The 13,479-nt window shown below is 45.4% G+C and overlaps 1 pseudogene across 1 annotated transcript in view; it reads left to right on the forward strand.

Annotated features, from left to right (window-relative positions):
• LOC309867648 (myocyte-specific enhancer factor 2A-like) overlaps positions 1-5,812 on the forward strand; it is a 301,652-nt pseudogene extending 295,840 nt beyond the window's left edge. The window contains exons 6-7 of the transcript in view: positions 4,199-4,323; positions 5,315-5,812. The product of the transcript in view is annotated as a myocyte-specific enhancer factor 2A-like (transcript). The remainder of the gene's footprint in view (positions 1-4,198; positions 4,324-5,314) is intronic.
• Positions 5,813-13,479: the final 7,667 nt, after the last annotated feature.

A 13,479-nucleotide genomic window follows, 5' to 3' on the forward strand; every position in this document is an offset into this window, starting at 1 on the left:
CGGGGCGGGGGGGTGTGGGTGTAGCAACTGTAGGAGCACAGGGCAAGAAAACTGGAAGCAAACTGTACTATAGGAAGCCAGGACCTCACAGCACGCTAACATGGGAATGCTGCCGGTGCAAGTGGTTTCGATCCCTAAACTTACTTACACTCTCAGGATACAAAAGACTTTTGGCTCTCCTCAGCTCGAAAACCTAGATGTTTGATTTGGGGCAGCCTGGCGGTATTTTAGTGCCAGCAAGTCCTCATTTATGGTAACACATCAAAGCATTCTCACCCAGAGTGCAGGTTTCTGTTTTAAGGATATATCCTTGCCACCGATAAACACTATGAAAGACAAGGGAAAATGAATAATTAATGTAAAGCTATGTCCCTTGAAATTAAATATTTAGTTCACATTAGTATTTCTAAGGTTTTACGTTCACATCATAAAACTGTGAAAAATGTCACTTTTAAATTGAATGTTATTTTTTAAATACTAAGGCTGAATATAAATACTCAAATAATGACCCTTTTTTCTACTCTCTCACAGAATACCCAAAGGATAAGCAGTTCTCACACCACTCAGCCTCTAGCTACCCCAGTCGTGTCTGTGACCACCCTGAGCTTGCCTCTGCAGGGACGCATGTACTCAGCCATGCTGACCGCCTACAACCCTGGTTAAGCCTGCTCTCTTGCCTTCTGTGTCTCGTACTTCTTTGGTGATCACCATGTGCTTTTGTGATTTTCTTTTTTTTACAAGTATATTGATTGAAATCAATTATCTCCAGTTCTTTAGAGTCACATTTGGGCATATTAAAAGACAAAGGTTAGCTTTGAAAAACGTACAAAAAAATACATTGTGGAATGATTTCCCAGTGTCCGCTTTTACTTACCCTGACAAAGAAACAGAGAGCTGTTCCCAGAATCTGTGACCAGACAGGACGAGAGCGCCGCTTGGCATTTTCTCTGGTGCGTCTCGCTGCAGTCCTCCAGGCTGGCAGGTGTTGACTTGCTGGGGGGAGCACGGCCTCCGCCTGGACTCGGGACTCCGGAAGGGGACACGTGCGTGGCTGCGCCGGGCAGCTGGTGTATTCCTCTGTGTACCTACCTTTTTTAGTTTCTGTCCCTTGTGCCTCAGGAGCAAAACCAGGACATTTCTTGTTTCTCCTCAGAGCCAGTCAGTCATTCCTCCCTTCTGAGAGGAGCTTCTCACTCATTTATGTTTACTTAGACGTTTCATCTTAAAACACCTATTGCGGGGGTCTGTAAGGCAAAGTCAGCACTGCTGAGTGACCGGAGAGGTGCCGTGGGCCACGCAGGCTGTCCACAGAGGCCCGGCACGTGGCAGGTGTCTTCCAGATCAGCCGTTCTGGGGAGAGGCAGAAGGTTGGAAGGTGTGGTTTCGCCTTCTTACCCGCTGAGCCAAACACCTGATGCTTCAAAGGGAGAAGGAAAGAAGGAAATAGTTAAGCGATACCTTGTCAGCTTTCAGACTGCGGTGCAGGGTATTCATCCTTTCAGGATTCTTATAAGCAGACTGTAATAAAAACCATCTAATTTTAGCCTTTAGAGTAAATGCTTTAGCACAGTGCTTTCACACTGCTGTCTGATGCTCCCTGCGGCCATTGATACATTTGCTTGTCACTTGCTGTGTAGTTCATTTAAAACAGAATTTTAAAAGGTTTTCTTGAAAAAAGAAAGCCTCTTAGGAGAATGTCCACTACCTTTTCTAACAATCAATATGAAAAAAATGCCCAAACCTATTAAGTGCAAATTTAGAGTGAAGCGAGAGATAACACGTTCATAGAAATTCTGTGTCCTGGCGGTGATCGCCAGCTGTAGGCGCGCCCATATGCCAGGGACAGAGCTTTTGTCCCATGTTCATGCCAGCTCGGGATACAGGCCGGAGCTGAGGTCAAAGCGGCTGAGGTTAGTAGTTTGTGCTCTGAGACCTGAGAACGTGAGGAAAGAGGGGGGAAAACATGACCTGAAAGGTTCAGAGGCACTCCAGCGGGGAAGGTGGCACTAGTTCAAGTTCTGTTCGGAGCGAGAGCAGTTTCTTGAGCTTTCATGACGGGTTTTCCAGGATATGTCCCTGTGCCACTGTGCGTGCTTAAGAAATGCTGTTGGATTAGCATGAAGTTGTTTTTTAAAAATCCAGAAGGAATTACCAAAACATAAAAACAGAGTCTGATTCTCTCAAAGCCATCAATCACTTGGCCTCAGTCTCATTCCTTCTTTTAACTGTGACTCAGTCTCTGTGCTCATTTTCAGAGCATGTGTGCAGCTTAATCTTAAAAAACATTATTTTTACTCTGTCTCATTGCCCTTTTTAAACACGTCCACCTTCATCTTTCTGTAGTTTGGCAGCTGCCTTTCTGTGCAGAGTCAGACTCGTGCCAAATGATCAGGAAAGGGATGAAGGTGGGATCAACATTTCCAAAAGTGCAAGTTTTTATGTGGAAGAGCCCCGGTGCTTCGTCTTGTCATGCCCCTCATAAGGTCCCTCCACAGCCCTGCTCATGTGTCCATTCAGCACACGCCTGCTGAACACTCGCTGGGTGGCAGCTGTGGGGCTGGGCACGCGGGAGTGTACGGTTCACAGCGGAACTTGGGACAGACCGCTATGAGAATCAGGTACCACAGTCGTATTAAGAGCTACGAGAAGCCTCGCTAGAGGGGCACCCTTGACTCAGCGGGGCGGGGCAGGGAGATTGTTCCGGGGAGAAGGGAGCACGGCGGGATCGGGATGGCGCAGGGTGTGAAGGGTGGAAACTGTAGAGGTAAGTCACAATTTCTAGGCCATGTTGAAGATTTTGGATGTTGAGAGCACAGGGAAGCCAGAAAGTCGTAGGCAGAGAGGTATCGTGAGCCCATTTGTTACTTTAAGATCACTTTGGCTAGTGTTCCTGGGGCAAGGCTGCGTGCTAGGAGACCGTCCGGAGGCTCGCATGGTGGCCCAGGTAGTGGATCCTGATGGCTCAGAGGAGAGCGGTGGCAGGAAAGCTGGTGAAACAGGCAGGTTTGAGAGACAACACAGAGAACTGACGAGCCTTGGTGGTTGGCGCTGGAAGTCGGAGAGAAGTATCAAGAACACCCACAGGTTTCTGGCATGACCGAGGTGAATATCGGTGCCATTTATTAAGATAAGGAGCAGGTTTGGAGGAGACGATTCCAGTCGGGTGTCAGATTTGAGGGGTTTGGAGAGACATCCAAAAGAACATACCAAGGAGGTAGCTGGGTGGACCTAGAGGTCGAGAGCTGGGGGCTGCAGGGGGCACCGGTGTGCATGCGGGACCCCTGCCCACCTCGGCGGGGAGTGGCTGAGGTGGTCGGAGAGCGTGGCGGGAGCAGAGTGTGGAGGCCGGCAGGATCCCAAGCAGCAGCTACGTTCTTTCCTCTGAGTCCCTTTTTTTATGAATGTTAATGCACTAGGAAGATGGGCTTCCTTAAATACCTCCCTTGAGACGGGAAAAAAACAGTTAAAAGTAGAAGGGTTTTTGCCACCTCTCTTTGAAAGTAAATGGAAAAAACAAGTGTTAATGAAGAACTGAAATAGCTCGATGTGTGAACGATACCTAATGTCCTGGGTCTTGGCCAGAGTGATTATGACTGAGCCTTTCTGAGGAAATGAGCCACATTCTCTGTTACACTCTTGTCACACGTAAGTTTTTCATGAACTTGAAGCTGTGTTGTGCGCAGTCAGCGATCTCAGACAGCCCCGGCCGCGAGCGACCGCTGCTCACCCGCTGTGTGCCGGAGTCCTTCACTTGGCCGCCGAGCTGGCCCCACACGAGGAGGGCTGCTGTGTCCTTCCTGCTCCCCTCTTCTCGGGAAGAGAAGAGCTGCTGCTCTAGGCTCCATCCGGTCTGTCGCTGCTTTTCCCAGGGGGTAGCGGTGCGCACGTGTCAGGCGACCGCTGCGTGCGCACGTCCCTTAGCAATGGCCCTGCCATTATTTCTATTTACAAGTCTGGAGAAAGGATCTCAACCTTTTGTGAGACAGGAGACTGTAAACACGTAGCACAGAGTTGACGCTGACTTTATCGAGATCATCCCAGACAAGCAAATGCAGCTAGAACCTGCCGAAAGAAAAACTGTTGTCGGTTTAGACCTGTGTGTTTTAGTTAGGAAGTACCTGGCTTCTCGCAGCTGGGGTAACCGGCTTGTGCTTGGGCCTTCTCTCTCTCACACGAGTGATACTTCTCTCTGTTCTAGATTACTCACTGACTAGCCCAGACCTGTCGGCCCTGCAGGGCTTCAACTCCCCGGGCATGCTGTCTCTGGGACAGATGTCAGCCTGGCAGCAGCACCATTTAGGACAAGCCGCCCTCTGCTTTCTGGTGGAAATTGTCTCCGAATCTCTCCTCCCGGCCCTTGCACTTTATTTTTCTATCAGTTACAGTCTTTGGTGCTGTTGACTGTCACGTGACGGTCCTAGGACGACTTCTTTATGTGGTACAAGTGTTTGGAGAAAATATTTCCTTTACGTGCTTCTGGATAATAGCTTGGGTCCTGCTCAAACTAGGCGTTCCCTGAAGAGATTCGGGAGGCAAGGCTTCTCTTCTCTGGAGATGGTGACCAAGGGGTACTGAGGCACAGGCGGCCCCCACATTCTCCCTGCTACTAGGGCTTTTGGATACCCCTGGGCCCCACCGTAAGCTTTTCTCACGCCTGTCCCCTCACTCTGCCCAGAATGAATGTTCTCTGCGTTGAACTCTTCTCGGTGAGGGATGGTGTGGGCAGTGGGCTGGGATCATCCACATGAAACCCAGTAGCTAGCTGGCTCCACACACAAGATGCCCACCCCCTACTGTTCCTCCCGTCCTGTCCGTGGAGAAAGCCAAGGTGGTTTTCCTTGCATTTCTTCACCCGTTGGCCCTTGGGGGTCTGTTCATCCTAAATGAACACACCATGAGCTGAAAGGGTCGCTCAGCTCGGGGGAGAAGCCTGTTCGCACGCTCCGCTACTCTGAGCTGGCCTGTCTGAGGCGGTGCCCTCCCCTGGAAGACAGGGTCAGGTGACGGTCTTGCAGGTACTGTGCGAGCAGTGAGCGGTGCCTCTCCCAGGGCTGGAGCAGAGGGGAAGCCAAAGGCTTCCTCTCCCGTTCTGGTCCACGCACAGCAGCGGACACACAGTTTCGGCTCCATCATCTGCAGAAAGACCAAGGGCTTGGGCAGGAGAACTAGCCACCCCGATTTTGTTTTCCTCCCATGGAGAGGTCATTAAAACCAGTCTGGGCATTTGGACAGGCTCTGTTGGGTGGAGGCTGCAGTATCACTCCGGTCACACAGATGCACTCACCAACCCTCTAACATCTTGTCTTTCCTTCAGTGCTTGAGGGCAGTTATCTCAGGGTTCGAATTTATCCATTAATACCAACCAAAACACCAACATTAAGTCAGAACCAATTTCACCTCCCCAGGATCGAATGACCCCATCAGGCTTCCAGCAGCAGCCACCGCCGCAGCGGCCGCCGCCAAAGACCCCCCAGGCCCCCCCAGCCCTGGCAGGAAATGGGGCGCTCCCCTGTGGACAGTCTGAGCAGCTCGAGCAGCTCCTATGATGGGAGTGACCGGGAGGATCCACGGGGCGACTTCCATTCTCCAATCGTGCTTGGCCAACCCCCCACCACGGAGGACAGAGAAAGCCCTTCCGTCAAGCGAATGAGGATGGACTCATGGGTGACCTAAGGCTCCTGGGCTGGTATTCCTACTTCGTGATCCCACAGCGAACTGCCCTACATATCTACATCGGTAAATAAGGACATGAGTTAACTATATTTATATGTACATACATACATATATATCCCTTTATATATATATATGTATGTGGGTGTGAGGTGTGTGTGTGGGTGTGTGTTACATACAGAATCGGGCACTTACCTGCCTCGTAGATCTACAGATGTATGTCCCGTGGCAAACAAAGCGCCCTGTAGGCAGATTCTAGTCTGGCACTTCCTTGGACTACTTGTTTCATAAGATAACCAGTTTTTGCAGAGAAACGTGTACCCATATATAATTCTCCCACACTAGCTTGCAGAAACCTAGAGGGCCCCTACTTGTTTTATTTAACTGTGCAGTGACTGTAGTTACTTAAGAAAAATGCTTTGTAGAACAGAGCAGTAGAAAAGCAGGAACCAAGAAAGCAATACTGTACATAAAATGCCATTTATATTACCCAGCCTGGCATGGGTCTCTGTTGCAGAGGGGTGCATGGGAAGGGCTGTTGATATTTTAAAACAAAACAAAAAAGCCCCACACATAACTGTTTTGCACGTGCAAAAAATGTATTGGGTCAAACAAGTGATCTTTAGCTAATAAAAAAGAGAGAGAGTAGAAAACACGCATGAGATATTCAGAAAATACTAGCTTAGAAATATAGAGCATTAACAAAATAAATTAATATATTAAGCTATAATTGGACTATGTCAGAAGTTTCTTTTTACATTCATATCTTAAAGAAACTGATTTTAGCTCATGTATATTTTATATGAAAGAAAACACCCTTGTGAATTGATGACTATATATAAAATTATATTCACTACTTTTGAACACATTCTGCTATGAATTACTTATATAAGCCAAAGCTGTATGTTGTAACTTTTTTTTTAAGAGAATAGCTTTATCTTGTTTTAACTTTTTAGATTTATTTTAAGAGGGGAAAAAAACAAAAATATCTTGCAAGCAGAACCTTGGGAAAAAAAAGCCATGGACACTTATTATTCTATATGTAAATTAAAAGTTGAGCCAAACTCTTTTGTGTATATAGCATCTTAAATATATTATCACCTTTGATGTAAGTACCTCTGTATTGTATGGTCACCAGATTAAAAAGTATATTTTTGTGGATTGCCGCCAATTTGGGGGGAAAAGGTGAGATCCTTATTAAGTAGAGTATTCACTGTTTAATATTTACTATTTTGTTAAATATACTGTACTTTGGATTTTAATTATTAGCCCAGTCTTTTCAGAAGATTATATAAAGGGGTTTCTCCTCTCACTCGTGGTGAATGTGTGATGTTACGTTGTAATCTTTGTGCTGTATGGGTTGAATACCATAATATATTTTATATGTGTACATAAATAGCAAAGTGGCAAAAAAAAACTGGTGTTAAGTTCATCTTGCATAAATATAAAATGTGTTGTAACAGATTTAAGGCATTATTTAAAACTTGCCTTTTGTGAGGAAAAAAATATAGTAGAAAAAGCTGACTTAATTTAATATTAAAGAACATGGCAAAATAGTAGACCAGCACAAAGGTTTTATAAGTGGTAAATGATTAGGGAAAAATACTTGTGGGGAAAGGGATCTTTCTTCCTGGCCCCTCTAAAATAGAATGATGCAGCTGGTTACAAAATACTACCATTCTGAGCTCTCTGTGCATCGAAATGGCACTTCGGTGTGGGGAGAAATTCTCTCATGGGCACACCGCTGGCTGGCATGGCGCGCCGTCCTCCTGAAACCCGGGCCGCGCCCTGCTCCACCTCTGAGCGCAGCCTCCCTCTTACCGAGACAGCGGGGCTGAAGGGCAGGTTCGTCCATTTCCTGGGATTGTGCCACAAACAAAATTCAAAGTCCTGTATATCTTTCATCGTAGATTTTTAAATACTCCCTTTCCTGAGAAACTCAAAATAAGGGTTTAAAAACTGCTGCTATTTTGTATTTTAAACTTAATGTTGAGCAGCTACCTACAATTTTTTACTTAGGTTTTGCTTTTCCCCCTAAATTGCCTCGCTTCTGACATTTTCCTCATATGCTATTTGTGACAAATCATCAGCCAGACTTCCTGACTGACACATAATAGGTATTAGGTACAGGGGAAACCTGTGGTGTTCACAGCTACAAAATGGAATTCGGTTTTAGTAACAGTTCGGGTAGTAAATTTTGAGAGGCCAAAAAAAGGGAAGGTGACATGCTGTCTCCTCTCAGCAGGATGGCCCTTGGGCTCTTGTTCAGAAAGGATTAGTTTCTCTTTCAAACGTACTTACTTTACTGAACTGCATACCAGGACGTTTCTTTGTAAGGTCACACCTGATTGAGACAAGACAGTCTCCCGACACTGAATTTCCAAGATAATCCTTACCACTTTGTAAACCATTTATAGCTTTGAAAGTGTTAAGTGATTCTTCCCTTACTCTTCATGCACGTTCATGAACTTCTGCTGTACATTAGAATAGGAGTTACCACATTCGCATTTACTGTCTATTTTCTTGTGTGCCTTCTGAGATGGCTTTTCTGACTGTATCTCAATAGTCTTTCTTTCTATGCAGGTTTATAATCAGTACAGCTACTGTTTTCTAAAATACTATTACACGAGGCTCGGAGTTTGTATTTCAATTACACTGACCAAGTAACAATGTATTCCGTTTTCAGAAAGTGAATATTTGACTGTTAACCCTTTTCCTGTCTGCCCAGTGTGACCTGGAGCGTGTGGACTTGACAGACACCCTCACCCAGACTCCATATACAAACACCACATACACATGCACATCTCCTGGTGGAAACCAACTCAGAGTGGGGAAGACACGAATGGTGTTTCTTTAGAACTGACTTTTCTTACCGTTTTAGACTCGTGTGTTTTGTATCACACCATCACCAAAAAATTTTATCCTTCAGATGAAGTATTAATAAAAGACAAAAAAAAAAAAAAAAAAGCTTAGAGGACACCGCACTGGCTCAAGTACGGTTTCCAACAGCTGTCCTTCCATCAGTGCGTGAACCGTCCTGCATTGAGTGAGAGTCACCATTGTATGTCTGCAGATGGTCCCAATCAAAACTCCATCTTTTGAGCCCTAATTATGTCCATTGTGTTAGAGACTAAATCAGGGGTTTGTTCGAAAAGAACAATATATGTTTTACCATTTCGTTTAACTGTAAGGACAACTAATAAAGCATTAACCTATTTTCTGTATTAACCATCATGCGCACAAAAAATACATAGTAAATAAGGAACCAGAAAACTCCTGGCATTGGATCATAAGAAGCTAGATGATTAGAATGTGAAAAAGATTTTACAAATGTAAAACTTTTATTTCTCTGTAGAAACTTTCTTCACTTTGCTGTGCAAGAAGACACTGCTTTGCTATATTTAAAATGGCTTTTTAAAAAAGAGATTTATGTATTTGGTAAATGTTTGTAGTCAACAGTTCACACAAGAAGCTGTACACGGTTTGATCATGTAAAACCGTTTGGCGGCACAAGCTGGACTTTGTTGCCATCCTTGAGATGAACCTTTTAAGAAAAATAAGTTAATCTCAATTTTTCCCTGAATGTGTTGTTCTTTCTTCATTATACAATAAATATTATAGTGAACTTTTTATCAAATGGTTAAGAAAATGCTAGAGGTTGTTGTAAACTATTTGTATCCTGCACTCACTACAGTAAAGACGGACTGGCTTTTCCTGTGTACTCCAGACTCTGTCATGTTTGCTGCCAGTCGTCCGCTGGCCCCGCCCCCAAATGCTTCTCCTGTCCCTTCCCCTCACAGGCCTCTTCCTGCCCAAGATCCCCTTTACCTACTTTGAGGCTTGGTCAAGGAAGCTGCGGAGGCAGCTCACCAGCCTCGCCCACAGCTGCTCCTGAGGCTTCCCTTCCTGGGCTACCCGGGTCCCTGCAGGAGGCAGGGGGCGATCCGGGGCCCAGCTCGGCCAGCCTGGCCCGTCACTGCAGCCGGCGTGGATGGGGCCGGCCCTCGCAGGCGCTGCCGCACTGCCCGCAGGATATACCGGCGGGGGGAGAGGGCGAGTTACTGCTAAACAGGCTCTGAGGATAGCGACTCGGTCTACCCAAAATGCACACCCAATACTGAGCGAGCCGCAGCAGAGGACAGATTTACTGAATGAATTCATTTCAAAAATGACAGGTGTGAAAACTTACCTTAAACTTGGCAGTGGCAAGCGCTCTCTTCCTTGGATTTGCCTTTTAAGCCAGCTTGTAACGGAGCACATTCTTGCTGTCAGTTAGATTAAAAGCTAAATTTTTGTGCTGGTTTTACTCGCTGGCTCCAGTGAGGCTCCTATTAGCAGGTTTTGAAAGCTGCTTGAGTCCCGTGGCTAAAAATAGTCTGATCACAGCTGCAGCTGCTTAAAATCAATTCATCGCGATTTCCAGGCTCGCTGCCACGGGCGCCCTCCGCTAGCCTGGAGCCTGCTTTTAAGCTGATGCTGCCTGGCACCTGCCTCGAAGAAGAGTTTTCCTTTGGAAATCTCCGCCAGCCGGGTGGCCCCGGCCTGCTCTCATGTGCCCGGCCAGTCGCTCGGCAGGGGTCAAAGCACCACCTAGGCATGGGACCGAGGAAACCGGTTGTGTTTTCCTGTCCTCCACAGAAAGGGGGTTCCGGAGAGGTGCCTGGAACATTAAGGAGAGGGGCTCCTCAGGGGCCCGTGGACTCGCGCCATCACACCGCAGACACCGCTGAGCCCAGTGTGGGAGAGGTGAGCCCTGGGCTCCAGCTGTCACAGGACACGCTCTTCTCAGCCAGCCCCCAGCCAATGACTGCACACAGCTGGGCTACGCCCCTTCCCTCCTGCAAGGAATCATCTGCACTCCCAACTCCCATCTGCTTCTGCTTCCAGACAACCCAGACTGACACGAGCTCACCCAGCTTTAGAGAATGCTTAGACTTCAGTCACTTCCTGACATCATCTGCCTGCTCACTCTCTACCAAAGCAGCTGAAGGCAGCTGGGGAAGAAAATCAAAATCACAGTTGTACTAATTGGTTTCACTGTAAACTACCCTCCCACCCCGCCCCACTCCCCCTTTTAAGCTTTTTTTAAACTTTACTTTGAACTTAGTTCTAACTTACAAAAAAGCTGCAGAAATCATCGTTTCCATATATCCTGCACCCACCTTCCCGACAGTTAACATTGACATAACTGTCATTCCACTATCAGAACCAGGAAGCTGACGCTCTTCCAGGACTACTAAGCCCGCCTTCCGGTGCAGGCCAGCATCAGCACGGCCACCTGTAACTAGCTCCTCCAGTGTGCATGCCCCCAGCACAGCCACCGGGGAGCCCTGCCTTCCGTTACTGGCCAGCACCACCATGCCCACTTGCAGCTAGAATGAGTCCCTCTGGCCAAGGGCCTGCATGCCCTCCACCTCCTTTTCTGCAGCCTGACACCTGTCCCCGACCTCCACTGCAATATGCACACCCAGGGGTAGAGGGTCAAGTTCTAGGGCAGCACACAGACACTCGGGTCCTCTGCCAATGCCAGGGAGCCCCCAGTTGGCCCTAGCCCTTGCTACCTGCCCTGACCCCATCACGACAACTTTATCAGCACTGCCACTACCAAGGGGCCTATATCTGGCCCCTCACAGTCGAGTGTGAACACCACTGGCCCTAGCCACTAATGCTGCCTGCTCTGGTCCCTAGCTACTAACTGGTTCTAGAGGCTGAGAAGCCCAATAGCCCTTACAGGTGCTGCAGACACCTGCAGTGATCACCAAGAACACTGTTACCAACAGTGTGGACCCCAGTGGCTTGAGCCAAAGAGCCATCATGCCCCAACTGAACCTACTGCTACTGAACACTCCTGCACCTGTTGCCCTGCACCACTAGACCTGGTCACAAGGCGATTTGCGCTCCCCCATATGCAAGTGAAAGTCTTCTCTAACCAAAAGCAATCCATAAAGTCTGGAAGACGTGAGGGAAACATGTCTCTACCAAAGGGGAGTCCAGTAACGGGACCCAAAGAAACAGAGATGCAGGTATTGCTGAGAGAAAAACTGCCAGCCAAAATACTTTACCCAGCAAAGCTGTCCATCAGAAATGAAAGTGAAATAATTAAATTTTTCCCTAAAAAACAAAACCTGCTAAACTCTTGCCAGTAAACTACATTATAAGAAATGCTAAATAACAATAAACATACAATAATAATAATACACATATAAAAATAAATAATAAAATCTTCCCCTAATAAAAGCTGCTAAACTTTTGCCACTAAACTACACAAGAAATGCTGAAAGTGGGCGGTGCCTGGGTGGCTTAGTCGATTAAGTGTTTGACTTGATCTCAGCTTGGGCCTTGATCTCAGTGTTGTGAGTTCAAGCCCTATGTTGAGCTCCTTTCCAAGTTAAAATAAATAGTATTTATTTTATATTGGATCATAAAATAGTAATGAGCCCACTTTAAATAGAATTCTTTAAAAAATTAAAAAAATGCTAAAAGGATTTCCTCAAACTGAAACAAAAGGACACTAATTAGTAGCTTGAAAACATAGAAATATATAACACACTGGTGTAGAGTCAGACTTAGAATACCTTAACACTGTTAATATGGCTTTGTGCTAGGTAAAGATTCACCTAAAGATTAAAAGCCAAAGGTATGAAACCTAGGTATAGCTTTGACAGTTTGTTAATGGATACACCATTAACAATGTAAATAGTGTCATCAAAAATATAAAATGGGGGAGAAAAGGATAGATTTTTTTAATATGCAATCAAATTATTATTAGCATAAAATACACTGATATCTATAAGATTTGTTATGCAAACCTCATGGGAACTCCAAAACCAAAAAACTACAACAGACACACATAAGATAAGAAGGGAATCAAAGTATACTGATACCAAAAATCTCTTATTTACACAGGGAGGCAACAAGAGGAAAAGGAAAATGGAAATATATACAGCCAGAAGATAATAAAGTGGCATTTGTAAGTCCTTACCTGCCAATAATTACTGTAAATGTTAAGGGACCAAATTCTCCAATCAAAATGCAGACTTACTGCCAGGATTAAAAAAAATAATACCCTATTATATGCTACCAGGGACTCACCTCAGCTCTAAGGACACACATAAAATCAAAGGAATGGCAAAAGCTACCCCATGCAAACAGAAGCCAAAAGAATATGGGTAGTTATACTAATACCAGACAAAACTGACATTAAGCCAAAAACAGTTAAAGTGACAAAGATGGTCACTGCATAGTGAGTGATAAGGGGGTCAATTCATCAAGATACAAAAATCATCAACTATATGCACCCAACTTTAGAGCACCTGAATTACATTAAGCAAATTCTAACAGATTTGAAGGAAAAAACAGATAACACAATAATAGAAAGGAAATTCAGTACCCTACGTATCAACACAAGATCATCTAGATAGAAAACCGGTGAGAAAGCACTGCACTTGAACTATACTTTAGAACAAATGGACCTAACATGTATAAACAGGCCAACTAACAGCAGCAGAATACACATTCTTCTCAAGTGCATACAGAACATTTTCCAGAATACATCACATGTAGGTCATTAAAAAAAAAAAAAAAAAAAAAAAAAAAAGTCTTAGCAAATTTTAAAAGACTGAAAAAAACCCAAGTATCTTTTCTGACTATAGTGGTATGGAACCAGAAATTAATAAATAACAGGAGGAAAGCTAGAAATACAACAAATATATGGAGACTACAAAACATGCTCCTGAATATAGGCCAAAGAAGAAATCAAAAGAAAAATCAAGAAGTATCTTGAAACAAATAGGAATGGAAGCACAAGAT

Source organism: Mustela nivalis (assembly GCF_964662115.1).
Source record: "Mustela nivalis genome assembly, chromosome: 6".
NCBI classification, from domain to species: Eukaryota; Metazoa; Chordata; class Mammalia; order Carnivora; family Mustelidae; genus Mustela; species Mustela nivalis.